The following is a 15,000-nucleotide window of genomic DNA, read 5'->3' as shown; positions in this document are numbered from 1 at the left end:
TAAAAGCTGTCAGAAGTGGGATTCGAACCCACGCCTCCAGGGAAGACTGCGACCTGAAGGCAGCGCCTTAGACCGCTCGGCCATCCTGACCTGTGATGCTTGTCATTGGGTGAGACCGACGACGCTCACAGGTTGATCTAATGTGCCCGTAAAATAAATCCGCTGAAGGTTACTTGATGGAGAAATTGCGATAGAAGCAGCTTTACCCTTATCACCATTCCTTGCTACCTACATCATTTCCAATGCGTTGGAATGAAAGAACAAAACTGGATGTTAGAAGTGCACGCTCAGAAAACCAGCATCTTGCTGTTAACAAGAGATGGCCGTTTGCTTCAAGTGCACTTTTCCTTGGATGCAGAATTAGAAAGTGGGTGTTTCTAGTAGATATTGTCTAATTCAAGATCTCTGGAAAGTCAAGTCGTCCTAACGTTTTGATTTTCTAATCTAGAGGCCTTGGAACGTTTCCACCCTAACGTTTCCTTGGGACTTTGGGGAAAAATTCTTATGACGCTGCTATGTGAGATACAGTCGCCAAGCTTTGCAGCAAAGGCACCAGCGAGATTTGAACTCGCGACCCCTGGTTTACAAGACCAGTGCTCTAACCCCTGAGCTATGGAGCCCTTTTTGTCAGCATTGAACACAAGTTTTTTTTTGTACTAGAGGTTCAGCGGTAGACGAGCTGAAGAATGTAAATGCAAGCAAAGAAAAGCTTAAAAGCTGTCAGAAGTGGGATTCGAACCCACGCCTCCAGGGGAGACTGCGACCTGAACGCAGCGCCTTAGACCGCTCGGCCATCCTGACCTGTGATGCTTGTCATTTGGTGAGACCGACGACGCTCACAGGTTGATCTAATGTGCCCGTAAAATAAATCCGCTGAAGGTTACTTGATGGAGAAATTGCGATAGAAGCAGCTTTACCCTTATCACCATTCCTTGCTACCTACATTATTTCCAATGCGTTGGAATGAAAGAACAAAACTGGATGTTAGAAGTGCACGCTCAGAAAACCAGCATCTTGCTGTTAACAAGAGATGGCCGTTTGCTTCAAGTGCACTTTTGCTTGGATGCAGAATTAGAAAGTGGGTGTTTCTAGTAGATATTGTCTAATTCAAGATCTCTGGAAAGTCAAGTTGTCCTAACGTTTTGATTTCCTAATCTAGAGGCCTTCGAACGTTTCCACCCTAACGTTTCCTTGGGACTTTGGGGAAAAATTCTTATGACGCTGCTATGTGAGATACAGTCGCCAAGCTTTGCAGCAAAGGCCCCAGCGAGATTTGAACTCGCGACCCCTGGTTTACAAGACCAGTGCTCTAACCCCTGAGCTATGGAGCCCTTTTTGTCAGCATTAAACACAAGTTCTTTTTTTGTACTCGAGGTTCAGCGGTAGACGAGCTGAAGAATGTAAATGCAAGCAAAGAAAAGCTTAAAAGCTGTCAGAAGTGGGATTTGAAGCCACGCCTCCAGGGGAGACTGCGACCTGAACGCAGCGCCTTAGACCGCTCGGCCATCCTGACCTGTGATGCTTGTCATTGGGTGAGACCGACGACGCTCACAGGTTGATCTAATGTGCCCGTAAAATAAATCCGCTGAAGGTTACTTGATGGAGCAATTGCGATAGAAGCAGCTTTACCCTTATCACCATTCCTTGCTACCTACATCATTTCCAATGCGTTGGAATGAAAGAACAAAACTGGATGTTAGAAGTGCACGCTCAGAAAACAAGCATCTTGCTGTTAACAAGAGATGGCCGTTTGCTTCAAGTGCACTTTTCCTTGGATGCAGAATTAGAAAGTGGGTGTTTCTAGTAGATATTGTCTAATTCAAGATCTCTGGAAAGTCAAGTCGTCCTAACGTTTTGATTTCCTAATCTAGAGGCCTTCGAACGTTTCCACCCTAACGTTTCCTTGGGACTTTGGGGAAAAATTCTTATGACGCTGCTATGTGAGATACAGTCGCCAAGCTTTGCAGCAAAGGCCCCAGCGAGATTTGAACTCGCGACCCCTTGGTTACAAGACCAGTGCTCTAACCCCTGAGCTATGGAGCCCTTTTTGTCAGCATTGAACACAAGTTTTTTTTTGTACTAGAGGTTCAGCGGTAGACGAGCTGAAGAATGTAAATGCAAGCAAAGAAAAGCTTAAAAGCTGTCAGAAGTGGGATTCGAACCCACGCCTCCAGGGGAGACTGCGACCTGAACGCAGCGCCTTAGACCGCTCGGCCATCCTGACCTGTGATGCTTGTCATTTGGTGAGACCGACGACGCTCACAGGTTGATCTAATGTGCCCGTAAAATAAATCCGCTGAAGGTTACTTGATGGAGAAATTGCGATAGAAGCAGCTTTACCCCTATCACCATTCCTTGCTACCTACATCATTTCCAATGCGTTGGAATGAAAGAACAAAACTGGATGTTAGAAGTGCACGCTCAGAAAACAAGCATCTTGCTGTTAACAAGAGATGGCCGTTTGCTTCAAGTGCACTTTTCCTTGGATGCAGAATTAGAAAGTGGGTGTTTCTAGTAGATATTGTCTAATTCAAGATCTCTGGAAAGTCAAGTCGTCCTAACGTTTTGATTTGCTAATCTAGAGGCCTTCGAACGTTTCCACCCTAACGTTTCCTTGGGACTTTGGGGAAAAATTCTTATGACGCTGCTATGTGAGATACAGTCGCCAAGCTTTGCAGCAAAGGCCCCAGCGAGATTTGAACTCGCGACCCCTGTTTTACAAGACCAGTGCTCTAACCCCTTAGCTATGGAGCCCTTTTTGTCAGCATTGAACACAAGTTCTTTTTTTGTACTCGAGGTTCAGCGGTAGACGAGCGGAAGAATGTAAATGCAAGCAAAGAAAAGCTTAAAAGCTGTCAGAAGTGGGATTTGAACCCACGCCTCCAGGGGAGACTGCGACCTGAACGCAGCGCCTTAGACCGCTCGGCCATCCTGACCTGTGATGCTTGTCATTGGGTGAGACCGACGACGCTCACAGGTTGATCTAATGTGAGACCGATGACGCTCACAGGTTGATCTAATGTGCCCGTAAAATAAATCCGCTGAAGGTTACTTGATGGAGAAATTGCGATAGAAGCAGCTTTACCCTTATCACCATTCCTTGCTACCTACATCATTTCCAATGCGTTGGAATGAAAGAACAAAACTGGATGTTAGAAGTGCACGCTCAGAAAACAAGCATCTTGCTGTTAACAAGAGATGGCCGTTTGCTTCAAGTGCACTTTTCCTTGGATGCAGAATTAGAAAGTGGGTGTTTCTAGTAGATATTGTCTAATTCAAGATCTCTGGAAAATCAAGTCGTCCTAACGTTTTGATTTCCTAATCTAGAGGCCTTCGAACGTTTCCACCCTAACGTTTCCTTGGGACTTTGGGGAAAAATTCTTATGACGCTGCTATGTGAGATACAGTCGCCAAGCCTCCAGGGGAGACTGCGACCTGAACGCAGCGCCTTAGACCGCTCGGCCATCCTGACCTGTGATGCTTGTCATTGGGTGAGACCGATGACGCTCACAGGTTGATCTAATGTGCCCGTAAAATAAATCCGCTGAAGGTTACTTGATGGAGAAATTGCGATAGAAGCAGCTTTACCCTTATCACCATTCCTTGCTACCTACACCATTTCCAATGCGTTGGAATGAAAGAACAAAACTTTATGTTAGAAGTGCACGCTCAGAAAACAAGCATCTTGCTGTTAACAAGAGATGGCCGTTTGCTTCAAGTGCACTTTTCCTTGGATGCAGAATTAGAAAGTGGGTGTTTCTAGTAGATATTGTCTAATTCAAGATCTCTGGAAAGTCAAGTCGTCCTAACGTTTTGATTTGCTAATCTAGAGGCCTTCGAACGTTTCCACCCTAACGTTTCCTTGGGACTTTGGGGAAAAATTCTTATGACGCTGCTATGTGAGATACAGTCGCCAAGCTTTGCAGCAAAGGCCCCAGCGAGATTTGAACTCGCGACCCCTGGTTTACAAGACCAGTGCTCTAACCCCTTAGCTATGGAGCCCTTTTTGTCAGCATTGAACACAAGTTCTTTTTTTGTACTAGAGGTTCAGCGGTAGACGAGCTGAAGAATGTAAATGCAAGCAAAGAAAAGCTTAAAAGCTGTCAGAAGTGGGATTCGAACCCACGCCTCCAGGGGAGACTGCGACCTGAACGCAGCGCCTTAGACCGCTCGGCCATCCTGACCTGTGATGCTTGTCATTGGGTGAGACCGATGACGCTCACAGGTTGATCTAATGTGCCCGTAAAATAAATCCGCTGAAGGTTACTTGATGGAGAAATTGCGATAGAAGCAGCTTTACCCTTATCACCATTCCTTGCTACCTACATCATTTCCAATGCGTTGGAATGAAAGAACAAAACTGGATGTTAGAAGTGCACGCTCAGAAAACAAGCATCTTGCTGTTAACAAGAGATGGTCGTTTGCTTCAAGTGCACTTTTCCTTGGATGCAGAATTAGAAAGTGGGTGTTTCTAGTAGATATTGTCTAATTCAAGATCTCTGGAAAGTCAAGTCGTCCTAACGTTTTGATTTCCTAATCTAGAGGCCTTCGAACGTTTCCACCCTAACGTTTCCTTGGGACTTTGGGGAAAAATTCTTATGACGCTGCTATGTGAGATACAGTCGCCAAGCCTCCAGGGGAGACTGCGACCTGAACGCAGCGCCTTAGACCGCTCGGCCATCCTGACCTGTGATGCTTGTCATTGGGTGAGATCGACGACGCTCACAGGTTGATCTAATGTGCCCGTAAAATAAATCCGCTGAAGGTTACTTGATGGAGAAATTGCGATAGAAGCAGCTTTACCCTTATCACCATTCCTTGCTACCTACATCATTTCCAATGCGTTGGAATGAAAGAACAAAACTGGATGTTAGAAGTGCACGCTCAGAAAACAAGCATCTTGCTGTTAACAAGAGATGGCCGTTTGCTTCAAGTGCAAGCAAAGAATAGCTGTCAGAAGTGGGATTTGAACCCACGCCTCCAGGGGAGACTGCGACCTGAACGCAGCGCCTTAGACCGCTCGGCCATCCTGACCTGTGATGCTTGTCATTGGGTGAGACCGACGACGCTCACAGGTTGATCTAATGTGCCCGTAAAATAAATCCGCTGAAGGTTACTTGATGGAGAAATTGCGATAGAAGCAGCTTTACCCTTATCACCATTCCTTGCTACCTACATCATTTCCAATGCGTTGGAATGAAAGAACAAAACTGGATGTTAGAAGTGCACGCTCAGAAAACAAGCATCTTGCTGTTAACAAGAGATGGCCGTTTGCTTCAAGTGCACTTTTCCTTGGATGCAGAATTAGAAAGTGGGTGTTTCTAGTAGATATTGTCTAATTCAAGATCTCTGGAAAGTCAAGTCGTCCTAACGTTTTGATTTCCTAATCTAGAGGCCTTCGAACGTTTCCACCCAGGGGAGACTGCGACCTGAACGCAGCGCCTTAGACCGCTCGGCCATCCTGACCTGTGATGCTTGTCATTGGGTGAGACCGACGACGCTCACAGGTTGATCTAATGTGCCCGTAAAATAAATCCGCTGAAGGTTACTTGATGGAGAAATTGCGATAGAAAAGCTTAAAAGCTGTCAGAAGTGGGATTCGAACCCACGCCTCCAGGGAAGACTGCGACCTGAACGCAGTGCCTTAGACCGCTCGGCCATCCTGACCTGTGATGCTTGTCATTGGGTGAGACCGACGACGCTCACAGGTTGATCTAATGTGCCCGTAAAATAAATCCGCTGAAGGTTACTTGATGGAGGAATTGCGATAGAAGCAGCTTTACCCTTATCACCATTCCTTGCTACCTACATCATTTCCAATGCGTTGGAATGAAAGAACAAAACTGGATGTTAGAAGTGCACGCTCAGAAAACTAGCATCTTGCTGTTAACAAGAGATGGCCGTTTGCTTCAAGTGCACTTTTCCTTGGATGCAGAATTAGAAAGTGGGTGTTTCTAGTAGATATTGTCTAATTCAAGATCTCAAGAAAGTCAAGTCGTCCTAACGTTTTGATTTCCTAATCTAGAGGCCTTCGAACGTTTCCACCCTAACGTTTCCTTGGGACTTTGGGGAAAAATTCTTATGACGCTGCTATGTGAGATACAGTCGCCAAGCTTTGCAGCAAAGGCCCCAGTGAGATTTGAACTCGCGACCCCTTGGTTACAAGACCAGTGCTCTAACCCCTGAGCTATGGAGCCCTTTTTGTCAGCATTGAACACAAGTTCTTTTTTTGTACTAGAGGTTCAGCGGTAGACGAGCTGAAGAATGTAAATGCAAGCAAAGAAAAGCTTAAAAGCTGTCAGAAGTGGGATTCGAACCCACGCCTCCAGGGGAGACTGCGACCTGAACGCAGCGCCTTAGACCGCTCGGCCATCCTGACCTGTGATGCTTGTCATTGGGTGAGACCGACGACGCTCACAGGTTGATCTAATGTGCCCGTAAAATAAATCCGCTGAAGGTTACTTGATGGAGAAATTGCGATAGAAGCAGCTTTACCCTTATCACCATTCCTTGCTACCTACATCATTTCCAATGCGTTGGAATGAAAGAACAAAACTGGATGTTAGAAGTGCACACTCAGAAAACCAGCATCTTGCTGTTAACAAGAGATGGCCGTTTGCTTCAAGTGCACTTTTCCTTGGATGCAGAATTAGAAAGTGGGTGTTTCTAGTAGATATTGTCTAATTCAAGATCTCTGGAAAGTCAAGTCGTCCTAACGTTTTGATTTCCTAATATAGAGGCCTTCGAACGTTTCCACCCTAACGTTTCCTTGGGACTTTGGGGAAAAATTCTTATGACGCTGCTATGTGAGATACAGTCGCCAAGCTTTGCAGCAAAGGCCCCAGCGAGATTTGAACTCGCGACCCCTGGTTGACAAGACCAGTGCTCTAACCCCTGAGCTATGGAGCCCTTTTTGTCAGCATTGAACACAAGTTCTTTTTTTGTACTAGAGGTTCAGCGGTAGACGAGCTGAAGAATGTAAATGCAAGCAAAGAAAAGCTTAAAAGCTGTCAGAAGTGGGATTCGAACCCACGCCTCCAGGGGAGACTGCGACCTGAACGCAGCGCCTTAGACCGCTCGGCCATCCTGACCTGTGATGCTTATCATTGGGTGAGACCGACGACGCTCACAGGTTGATCTAATGTGCCCGTAAAATAAATCCGCTGAAGGTTACTTGATGGAGAAATTGCGATAGAAGCAGCTTTACCCTTATCACCATTCCTTGCTACCTACATCATTTCCAATGCGTTGGAATGAAAGAACAAAACTGGATGTTAGAAGTGCACGCTCAGAAAACCAGCATCTTGCTGTTAACAAGAGATGGCCGTTTGCTTCAAGTGCACTTTTCCTTGGATGCAGAATTAGAAAGTGGGTGTTTCTAGTAGATATTGTCTAATTCAAGATCTCTGGAAAGTCAAGTCGTCCTAACGTTTTGATTTCCTAATCTAGAGGCCTTCGAACGTTTCCACCCTAACGTTTCCTTGGGACTTTGGGGAAAAATTCTCATGACGCTGCTATGTGAGATACAGTCGCCAAGCTTTGCAGCAAAGGCCCCAGCGAGATTTGAACTCGCGACCCCTGGTTTACAAGACCAGTGCTCTAACCCCTGAGCTATGGAGCCCTTTTTGTCAGCATTGAACACAAGTTCTTTTTTTGTACTAGAGGTTCAGCGGTAGACGAGCTGAAGAATGTAAATGCAAGCAAAGAAAAGCTTAAAAGCTGTCAGAAGTGGGATTCGAACCCACGCCTCCAGGGGAGACTGCGACCTGAACGCAGCGCCTTAGACCGCTCGGCCATCCTGACCTGTGATGCTTGTCATTGGGTGAGACCGACGACGCTCACAGGTTGATCTAATGTGCCCGTAAAATAAATCCGCTGAAGGTTACTTGATGGAGAAATTGCGATAGAAGCAGCTTTACCCTTATCACCATTCCTTGCTACCTATATCATTTCCAATGCGTTGGAATGAAAGAACAAAACTGGATGTTAGAAGTGCACGCTCAGAAAACCAGCATCTTGCTGTTAACAAGAGATGGCCGTTTGCTTCAAGTGCACTTTTCCTTGGATGCAGAATTAGAAAGTGGGTGTTTCTAGTAGATATTGTCTAATTCAAGATCTCTGGAAAGTCAAGTCGTCCTAACGTTTTGATTTCCTAATCTAGAGGCCTTCGAACGTTTCCACCCTAACGTTTCCTTGGGACTTTGGGGAAAAATTCTTATGACGCTGCTATGTGAGATACAGTCGCCAAGCTTTGCAGCAAAGGCCCCAGCGAGATTTGAGCTCGCGACCCCTGGTTTACAAGACCAGTGCTCTAACCCCTGAGCTATGGAGCCCTTTTTGTCAGCATTGAACACAAGTTTTTTTTTGTACTAGAGGTTCAGCGGTAGACGAGCTGAAGAATGTAAATGCAAGCAAAGAAAAGCTTAAAAGCTGTCAGAAGTGGGATTCGAACCCACGCCTCCAGGGAAGACTGCGACCTGAACGCAGCGCCTTAGACTGCTCGGCCATCCTGACCTGTGATGCTTGTCATTGGGTGAGACCGACGACGCTCACAGGTTGATCTAATGTGCCCGTAAAATAAATCCGCTGAAGGTTACTTGATGGAGAAATTGCGATAGAAGCAGCTTTACCCTTATCACCATTCCTTGCTACCTACATCATTTCCAATGCGTTGGAATGAAAGAACAAAACTGGATGTTAGAAGTGCACGCTCAGAAAACTAGCATCTTGCTGTTAACAAGAGATGGCCGTTTGTTTCAAGTGCACTTTTCCTTGGATGCAGAATTAGAAAGTGGGTGTTTCTAGTAGATATTGTCTAATTCAAGATCTCTGGAAAGTCAAGTCGTCCTAACGTTTTGATTTCCTAATCTAGAGGCCTTCGAACGTTTCCACCCTAACGTTTCCTTAGGACTTTGGGGAAAAATTCTTATGACGCTGCTATGTGAGATACAGTCGCCAAGCTTTGCAGCAAAGGCCCCAGTGAGATTTGAACTCGCGACCCCTTGGTTACAAGACCAGTGCTCTAACCCCTGAGCTATGGAGCCCTTTTTGTCAGCATTGAACACAAGTTCTTTTTTTGTACTAGAGGTTCAGCGGTAGACGAGCTGAAGAATGTAAATGCAAGCAAAGAAAAGCTTAAAAGCTGTCAGAAGTGGGATTCGAACCCACGCCTCCAGGGGAGACTGCGACCTGAACGCAGCGCCTTAGACCGCTCGGCCATCCTGACCTGTGATGCTTGTCATTGGGTGAGACCGACGACGCTCACAGGTTGATCTAATGTGCCCGTAAAATAAATCCGCTGAAGGTTACTTGATGGAGAAATTGCGATAGAAGCAGCTTTACCCTTATCACCATTCCTTGCTACCTACATCATTTCCAATGCGTTGGAATGAAAGAACAAAACTGGATGTTAGAAGTGCACACTCAGAAAACCAGCATCTTGCTGTTAACAAGAGATGGCCGTTTGCTTCAAGTGCACTTTTCCTTGGATGCAGAATTAGAAAGTGGGTGTTTCTAGTAGATATTGTCTAATTCAAGATCTCTGGAAAGTCAAGTCGTCCTAACGTTTTGATTTCCTAATATAGAGGCCTTCGAACGTTTCCACCCTAACGTTTCCTTGGGACTTTGGGGAAAAATTCTTATGACGCTGCTATGTGAGATACAGTCGCCAAGCTTTGCAGCAAAGGCCCCAGCGAGATTTGAACTCGCGACCCCTGGTTTACAAGACCAGTGCTCTAACCCCTGAGCTATGGAGCCCTTTTTGTCAGCATTGAACACAAGTTCTTTTTTTGTACTAGAGGTTCAGCGGTAGACGAGCTGAAGAATGTAAATGCAAGCAAAGAAAAGCTTAAAAGCTGTCAGAAGTGGGACTCGAACCCACGCCTCCAGGGGAGACTGCGACCTGAACGCAGCGCCTTAGACCGCTCGGCCATCCTGACCTGTGATGCTTGTCATTGGGTGAGACCGACGACGCTCACAGGTTGATCTAATGTGCCCGTAAAATAAATCCGCTGAAGGTTACTTGATGGAGAAATTGCGATAGAAGCAGCTTTACCCTTATCACCATTCCTTGCTACCTACATCATTTCCAATGCGTTGGAATGAAAGAACAAAACTAGATGTTAGAAGTGCACGCTCAGAAAACCAGCATCTTGCTGTTAACAAGAGATGGCCGTTTGCTTCAAGTGCACTTTTCCTTGGATGCAGAATTAGAAAGTGGGTGTTTCTAGTAGATATTGTCTAATTCAAGATCTCTGGAAAGTCAAGTCGTCCTAACGTTTTGATTTCCTAATCTAGAGGCCTTCGAACGTTTCCACCCTAACGTTTCCTTGGGACTTTGGGGAAAAATTCTTATGACGCTGCTATGTGAGATACAGTCGCCAAGCTTTGCAGCAAAGGCCCCAGCGAGATTTGAACTCGCGACCCCTGGTTTACAAGACCAGTGCTCTAACCCCTGAGCTATGGAGCCCTTTTTGTCAGCATTGAACACAAGTTTTTTTTTGTACTCGAGGTTCAGCGGTAGACGAGCTGAAGAATGTAAATGCAAGCAAAGAAAAGCTTAAAAGCTGTCAGAAGTGGGATTCGAACCCACGCCTCCAGGGGAGACTGCGACCTGAACGCAGCGCCTTAGACCGCTCGGCCATCCTGACCTGTGATGCTTGTCATTGGGTGAGACCGACGACGCTCACAGGTTGATCTAATGTGCCCGTAAAATAAATCCGCTGAAGGTTACTTGATGGAGAAATTGCGATAGAAGCAGCTTTACCCTTATCACCATTCCTTGCTACCTACATCATTTCCAATGCGTTGGAATGAAAGAACAAAACTGGATGTTAGAAGTGCACACTCAGAAAACCAGCATCTTGCTGTTAACAAGAGATGGCCGTTTGCTTCAAGTGCACTTTTCCTTGGATGCAGAATTAGAAAGTGGGTGTTTCTAGTAGATATTGTCTAATTCAAGATCTCTGGAAAGTCAAGTCGTCCTAACGTTTTGATTTCCTAATATAGAGGCCTTCGAACGTTTCCACCCTAACGTTTCCTTGGGACTTTGGGGAAAAATTCTTATGACGCTGCTATGTGAGATACAGTCGCCAAGCTTTGCAGCAAAGGCCCCAGCGAGATTTGAACTCGCGACCCCTGGTTGACAAGACCAGTGCTCTAACCCCTGAGCTATGGAGCCCTTTTTGTCAGCATTGAACACAAGTTCTTTTTTTGTACTAGAGGTTCAGCGGTAGACGAGCTGAAGAATGTAAATGCAAGCAAAGAAAAGCTTAAAAGCTGTCAGAAGTGGGATTCGAACCCACGCCTCCAGGGGAGACTGCGACCTGAACGCAGCGCCTTAGACCGCTCGGCCATCCTGACCTGTGATGCTTATCATTGGGTGAGACCGACGACGCTCACAGGTTGATCTAATGTGCCCGTAAAATAAATCCGCTGAAGGTTACTTGATGGAGAAATTGCGATAGAAGCAGCTTTACCCTTATCACCATTCCTTGCTACCTACATCATTTCCAATGCGTTGGAATGAAAGAACAAAACTGGATGTTAGAAGTGCACGCTCAGAAAACCAGCATCTTGCTGTTAACAAGAGATGGCCGTTTGCTTCAAGTGCACTTTTCCTTGGATGCAGAATTAGAAAGTGGGTGTTTCTAGTAGATATTGTCTAATTCAAGATCTCTGGAAAGTCAAGTCGTCCTAACGTTTTGATTTCCTAATCTAGAGGCCTTCGAACGTTTCCACCCTAACGTTTCCTTGGGACTTTGGGGAAAAATTCTCATGACGCTGCTATGTGAGATACAGTCGCCAAGCTTTGCAGCAAAGGCCCCAGCGAGATTTGAACTCGCGACCCCTGGTTTACAAGACCAGTGCTCTAACCCCTGAGCTATGGAGCCCTTTTTGTCAGCATTGAACACAAGTTCTTTTTTTGTACTAGAGGTTCAGCGGTAGACGAGCTGAAGAATGTAAATGCAAGCAAAGAAAAGCTTAAAAGCTGTCAGAAGTGGGATTCGAACCCACGCCTCCAGGGGAGACTGCGACCTGAACGCAGCGCCTTAGACCGCTCGGCCATCCTGACCTGTGATGCTTGTCATTGGGTGAGACCGACGACGCTCACAGGTTGATCTAATGTGCCCGTAAAATAAATCCGCTGAAGGTTACTTGATGGAGAAATTGCGATAGAAGCAGCTTTACCCTTATCACCATTCCTTGCTACCTATATCATTTCCAATGCGTTGGAATGAAAGAACAAAACTGGATGTTAGAAGTGCACGCTCAGAAAACCAGCATCTTGCTGTTAACAAGAGATGGCCGTTTGCTTCAAGTGCACTTTTCCTTGGATGCAGAATTAGAAAGTGGGTGTTTCTAGTAGATATTGTCTAATTCAAGATCTCTGGAAAGTCAAGTCGTCCTAACGTTTTGATTTCCTAATCTAGAGGCCTTCGAACGTTTCCACCCTAACGTTTCCTTGGGACTTTGGGGAAAAATTCTTATGACGCTGCTATGTGAGATACAGTCGCCAAGCTTTGCAGCAAAGGCCCCAGCGAGATTTGAGCTCGCGACCCCTGGTTTACAAGACCAGTGCTCTAACCCCTGAGCTATGGAGCCCTTTTTGTCAGCATTGAACACAAGTTTTTTTTTGTACTAGAGGTTCAGCGGTAGACGAGCTGAAGAATGTAAATGCAAGCAAAGAAAAGCTTAAAAGCTGTCAGAAGTGGGATTCGAACCCACGCCTCCAGGGAAGACTGCGACCTGAACGCAGCGCCTTAGACCGCTCGGCCATCCTGACCTGTGATGCTTGTCATTGGGTGAGACCGACGACGCTCACAGGTTGATCTAATGTGCCCGTAAAATAAATCCGCTGAAGGTTACTTGATGGAGAAATTGCGATAGAAGCAGCTTTACCCTTATCACCATTCCTTGCTACCTACATCATTTCCAATGCATTGGAATGAAAGAACAAAACTGGATGTTAGAAGTGCACGCTCAGAAAACTAGCATCTTGCTGTTAACAAGAGATGGCCGTTTGTTTCAAGTGCACTTTTCCTTGGATGCAGAATTAGAAAGTGGGTGTTTCTAGTAGATATTGTCTAATTCAAGATCTCTGGAAAGTCAAGTCGTCCTAACGTTTTGATTTCCTAATCTAGAGGCCTTCGAACGTTTCCACCCTAACGTTTCCTTAGGACTTTGGGGAAAAATTCTTATGACGCTGCTATGTGAGATACAGTCGCCAAGCTTTGCAGCAAAGGCCCCAGTGAGATTTGAACTCGCGACCCCTTGGTTACAAGACCAGTGCTCTAACCCCTGAGCTATGGAGCCCTTTTTGTCAGCATTGAACACAAGTTCTTTTTTTGTACTAGAGGTTCAGCGGTAGACGAGCTGAAGAATGTAAATGCAAGCAAAGAAAAGCTTAAAAGCTGTCAGAAGTGGGATTCGAACCCACGCCTCCAGGGGAGACTGCGACCTGAACGCAGCGCGTTAGACCGCTCGGCCATCCTGACCTGTGATGCTTGTCATTGGGTGAGACCGACGACGCTCACAGGTTGATCTAATGTGCCCGTAAAATAAATCCGCTGAAGGTTACTTGATGGAGAAATTGCGATAGAAGCAGCTTTACCCTTATCACCATTCCTTGCTACCTACATCATTTCCAATGCGTTGGAATGAAAGAACAAAACTGGATGTTAGAAGTGCACACTCAGAAAACCAGCATCTTGCTGTTAACAAGAGATGGCCGTTTGCTTCAAGTGCACTTTTCCTTGGATGCAGAATTAGAAAGTGGGTGTTTCTAGTAGATATTGTCTAATTCAAGATCTCTGGAAAGTCAAGTCGTCCTAACGTTTTGATTTCCTAATATAGAGGCCTTCGAACGTTTCCACCCTAACGTTTCCTTGGGACTTTGGGGAAAAATTCTTATGACGCTGCTATGTGAGATACAGTCGCCAAGCTTTGCAGCAAAGGCCCCAGCGAGATTTGAACTCGCGACCCCTGGTTTACAAGACCAGTGCTCTAACCCCTGAGCTATGGAGCCCTTTTTGTCAGCATTGAACACAAGTTCTTTTTTTGTACTAGAGGTTCAGCGGTAGACGAGCTGAAGAATGTAAATGCAAGCAAAGAAAAGCTTAAAAGCTGTCAGAAGTGGGACTCGAACCCACGCCTCCAGGGGAGACTGCGACCTGAACGCAGCGCCTTAGACCGCTCGGCCATCCTGACCTGTGATGCTTGTCATTGGGTGAGACCGACGACGCTCACAGGTTGATCTAATGTGCCCGTAAAATAAATCCGCTGAAGGTTACTTGATGGAGAAATTGCGATAGAAGCAGCTTTACCCTTATCACCATTCCTTGCTACCTACATCATTTCCAATGCGTTGGAATGAAAGAACAAAACTAGATGTTAGAAGTGCACGCTCAGAAAACCAGCATCTTGCTGTTAACAAGAGATGGCCGTTTGCTTCAAGTGCACTTTTCCTTGGATGCAGAATTAGAAAGTGGGTGTTTCTAGTAGATATTGTCTAATTCAAGATCTCTGGAAAGTCAAGTCGTCCTAACGTTTTGATTTCCTAATCTAGAGGCCTTCGAACGTTTCCACCCTAACGTTTCCTTGGGACTTTGGGGAAAAATTCTCATGACGCTGCTATGTGAGATACAGTCGCCAAGCTTTGCAGCAAAGGCCCCAGCGAGATTTGAACTCGCGACCCCTGGTTTACAAGACCAGTGCTCTAACCCCTGAGCTATGGAGCCCTTTTTGTCAGCATTGAACACAAGTTTTTTTTTGTACTAGAGGTTCAGCGGTAGACGAGCTGAAGAATGTAAATGCAAGCAAAGAAAAGCTTAAAAGCTGTCAGAAGTGGGATTCGAACCCACGCCTCCAGGGGAGACTGCGACCTGAACGCAGCGCCTTAGACCGCTCGGCCATCCTGACCTGTGATGCTTGTCATTTGGTGAGACCGACGACGCTCACAGGTTGATCTAATGTGCCCGTAAAATAAATCCGCTGAAGGTT

General features: G+C 46.0%; 33 non-coding genes across 33 annotated transcripts; all 33 read right to left on the bottom strand.

Annotated features, from left to right (window-relative positions):
• Positions 1 to 547: 547 nt before the first annotated feature.
• On the bottom strand, positions 548 to 620 carry TRNAT-UGU (transfer RNA threonine (anticodon UGU)). Its single transcript has one exon. It is a non-coding gene; the product is annotated as a tRNA-Thr (tRNA).
• Positions 621 to 718: 98 nt separating this feature from the next.
• TRNAL-CAG (transfer RNA leucine (anticodon CAG)) lies at positions 719 to 801 on the bottom strand. The gene has a single exon. It is a non-coding gene; the product is annotated as a tRNA-Leu (tRNA).
• A 457-nt stretch (positions 802 to 1,258) lies between these two features.
• On the bottom strand, positions 1,259 to 1,331 carry TRNAT-UGU (transfer RNA threonine (anticodon UGU)). The gene has a single exon. It is a non-coding gene; the product is annotated as a tRNA-Thr (tRNA).
• Positions 1,332 to 1,430: 99 nt separating this feature from the next.
• On the bottom strand, positions 1,431 to 1,513 carry TRNAL-CAG (transfer RNA leucine (anticodon CAG)). Its single transcript has one exon. It is a non-coding gene; the product is annotated as a tRNA-Leu (tRNA).
• Positions 1,514 to 1,970: 457 nt separating this feature from the next.
• Positions 1,971 to 2,043, bottom strand: TRNAT-UGU (transfer RNA threonine (anticodon UGU)). Its single transcript has one exon. It is a non-coding gene; the product is annotated as a tRNA-Thr (tRNA).
• Positions 2,044 to 2,141: 98 nt separating this feature from the next.
• On the bottom strand, positions 2,142 to 2,224 carry TRNAL-CAG (transfer RNA leucine (anticodon CAG)). The gene has a single exon. It is a non-coding gene; the product is annotated as a tRNA-Leu (tRNA).
• Positions 2,225 to 2,853: 629 nt separating this feature from the next.
• On the bottom strand, positions 2,854 to 2,936 carry TRNAL-CAG (transfer RNA leucine (anticodon CAG)). Its single transcript has one exon. It is a non-coding gene; the product is annotated as a tRNA-Leu (tRNA).
• Positions 2,937 to 3,929: 993 nt separating this feature from the next.
• On the bottom strand, positions 3,930 to 4,002 carry TRNAT-UGU (transfer RNA threonine (anticodon UGU)). Its single transcript has one exon. It is a non-coding gene; the product is annotated as a tRNA-Thr (tRNA).
• A 99-nt stretch (positions 4,003 to 4,101) lies between these two features.
• Positions 4,102 to 4,184, bottom strand: TRNAL-CAG (transfer RNA leucine (anticodon CAG)). The gene has a single exon. It is a non-coding gene; the product is annotated as a tRNA-Leu (tRNA).
• Positions 4,185 to 4,951: 767 nt separating this feature from the next.
• Positions 4,952 to 5,034, bottom strand: TRNAL-CAG (transfer RNA leucine (anticodon CAG)). The gene has a single exon. It is a non-coding gene; the product is annotated as a tRNA-Leu (tRNA).
• Positions 5,035 to 5,584: 550 nt separating this feature from the next.
• TRNAL-CAG (transfer RNA leucine (anticodon CAG)) lies at positions 5,585 to 5,667 on the bottom strand. Its single transcript has one exon. It is a non-coding gene; the product is annotated as a tRNA-Leu (tRNA).
• Positions 5,668 to 6,296: 629 nt separating this feature from the next.
• TRNAL-CAG (transfer RNA leucine (anticodon CAG)) lies at positions 6,297 to 6,379 on the bottom strand. The gene has a single exon. It is a non-coding gene; the product is annotated as a tRNA-Leu (tRNA).
• A 457-nt stretch (positions 6,380 to 6,836) lies between these two features.
• On the bottom strand, positions 6,837 to 6,909 carry TRNAT-UGU (transfer RNA threonine (anticodon UGU)). Its single transcript has one exon. It is a non-coding gene; the product is annotated as a tRNA-Thr (tRNA).
• A 99-nt stretch (positions 6,910 to 7,008) lies between these two features.
• TRNAL-CAG (transfer RNA leucine (anticodon CAG)) lies at positions 7,009 to 7,091 on the bottom strand. The gene has a single exon. It is a non-coding gene; the product is annotated as a tRNA-Leu (tRNA).
• Positions 7,092 to 7,548: 457 nt separating this feature from the next.
• TRNAT-UGU (transfer RNA threonine (anticodon UGU)) lies at positions 7,549 to 7,621 on the bottom strand. The gene has a single exon. It is a non-coding gene; the product is annotated as a tRNA-Thr (tRNA).
• Positions 7,622 to 7,720: 99 nt separating this feature from the next.
• TRNAL-CAG (transfer RNA leucine (anticodon CAG)) lies at positions 7,721 to 7,803 on the bottom strand. The gene has a single exon. It is a non-coding gene; the product is annotated as a tRNA-Leu (tRNA).
• A 457-nt stretch (positions 7,804 to 8,260) lies between these two features.
• On the bottom strand, positions 8,261 to 8,333 carry TRNAT-UGU (transfer RNA threonine (anticodon UGU)). Its single transcript has one exon. It is a non-coding gene; the product is annotated as a tRNA-Thr (tRNA).
• Positions 8,334 to 8,431: 98 nt separating this feature from the next.
• TRNAL-CAG (transfer RNA leucine (anticodon CAG)) lies at positions 8,432 to 8,514 on the bottom strand. The gene has a single exon. It is a non-coding gene; the product is annotated as a tRNA-Leu (tRNA).
• A 629-nt stretch (positions 8,515 to 9,143) lies between these two features.
• TRNAL-CAG (transfer RNA leucine (anticodon CAG)) lies at positions 9,144 to 9,226 on the bottom strand. Its single transcript has one exon. It is a non-coding gene; the product is annotated as a tRNA-Leu (tRNA).
• Positions 9,227 to 9,683: 457 nt separating this feature from the next.
• TRNAT-UGU (transfer RNA threonine (anticodon UGU)) lies at positions 9,684 to 9,756 on the bottom strand. The gene has a single exon. It is a non-coding gene; the product is annotated as a tRNA-Thr (tRNA).
• A 99-nt stretch (positions 9,757 to 9,855) lies between these two features.
• On the bottom strand, positions 9,856 to 9,938 carry TRNAL-CAG (transfer RNA leucine (anticodon CAG)). Its single transcript has one exon. It is a non-coding gene; the product is annotated as a tRNA-Leu (tRNA).
• Positions 9,939 to 10,395: 457 nt separating this feature from the next.
• On the bottom strand, positions 10,396 to 10,468 carry TRNAT-UGU (transfer RNA threonine (anticodon UGU)). The gene has a single exon. It is a non-coding gene; the product is annotated as a tRNA-Thr (tRNA).
• A 98-nt stretch (positions 10,469 to 10,566) lies between these two features.
• On the bottom strand, positions 10,567 to 10,649 carry TRNAL-CAG (transfer RNA leucine (anticodon CAG)). The gene has a single exon. It is a non-coding gene; the product is annotated as a tRNA-Leu (tRNA).
• Positions 10,650 to 11,106: 457 nt separating this feature from the next.
• Positions 11,107 to 11,179, bottom strand: TRNAT-UGU (transfer RNA threonine (anticodon UGU)). The gene has a single exon. It is a non-coding gene; the product is annotated as a tRNA-Thr (tRNA).
• Positions 11,180 to 11,278: 99 nt separating this feature from the next.
• On the bottom strand, positions 11,279 to 11,361 carry TRNAL-CAG (transfer RNA leucine (anticodon CAG)). The gene has a single exon. It is a non-coding gene; the product is annotated as a tRNA-Leu (tRNA).
• Positions 11,362 to 11,818: 457 nt separating this feature from the next.
• On the bottom strand, positions 11,819 to 11,891 carry TRNAT-UGU (transfer RNA threonine (anticodon UGU)). The gene has a single exon. It is a non-coding gene; the product is annotated as a tRNA-Thr (tRNA).
• A 99-nt stretch (positions 11,892 to 11,990) lies between these two features.
• On the bottom strand, positions 11,991 to 12,073 carry TRNAL-CAG (transfer RNA leucine (anticodon CAG)). Its single transcript has one exon. It is a non-coding gene; the product is annotated as a tRNA-Leu (tRNA).
• Positions 12,074 to 12,530: 457 nt separating this feature from the next.
• On the bottom strand, positions 12,531 to 12,603 carry TRNAT-UGU (transfer RNA threonine (anticodon UGU)). Its single transcript has one exon. It is a non-coding gene; the product is annotated as a tRNA-Thr (tRNA).
• A 98-nt stretch (positions 12,604 to 12,701) lies between these two features.
• On the bottom strand, positions 12,702 to 12,784 carry TRNAL-CAG (transfer RNA leucine (anticodon CAG)). The gene has a single exon. It is a non-coding gene; the product is annotated as a tRNA-Leu (tRNA).
• A 1,169-nt stretch (positions 12,785 to 13,953) lies between these two features.
• On the bottom strand, positions 13,954 to 14,026 carry TRNAT-UGU (transfer RNA threonine (anticodon UGU)). Its single transcript has one exon. It is a non-coding gene; the product is annotated as a tRNA-Thr (tRNA).
• Positions 14,027 to 14,125: 99 nt separating this feature from the next.
• Positions 14,126 to 14,208, bottom strand: TRNAL-CAG (transfer RNA leucine (anticodon CAG)). Its single transcript has one exon. It is a non-coding gene; the product is annotated as a tRNA-Leu (tRNA).
• Positions 14,209 to 14,665: 457 nt separating this feature from the next.
• On the bottom strand, positions 14,666 to 14,738 carry TRNAT-UGU (transfer RNA threonine (anticodon UGU)). Its single transcript has one exon. It is a non-coding gene; the product is annotated as a tRNA-Thr (tRNA).
• A 98-nt stretch (positions 14,739 to 14,836) lies between these two features.
• Positions 14,837 to 14,919, bottom strand: TRNAL-CAG (transfer RNA leucine (anticodon CAG)). The gene has a single exon. It is a non-coding gene; the product is annotated as a tRNA-Leu (tRNA).
• Between the last annotated feature and the right edge of the window lie 81 nt (positions 14,920 to 15,000).

The sequence above is a fragment of the Aquarana catesbeiana genome, linkage group LG12, assembly GCF_042186555.1.
Source record: "Aquarana catesbeiana isolate 2022-GZ linkage group LG12, ASM4218655v1, whole genome shotgun sequence".
Taxonomy (NCBI): Eukaryota; Metazoa; Chordata; class Amphibia; order Anura; family Ranidae; genus Aquarana; species Aquarana catesbeiana.
This window is presented reverse-complemented; position numbering and strand designations above follow the sequence as displayed.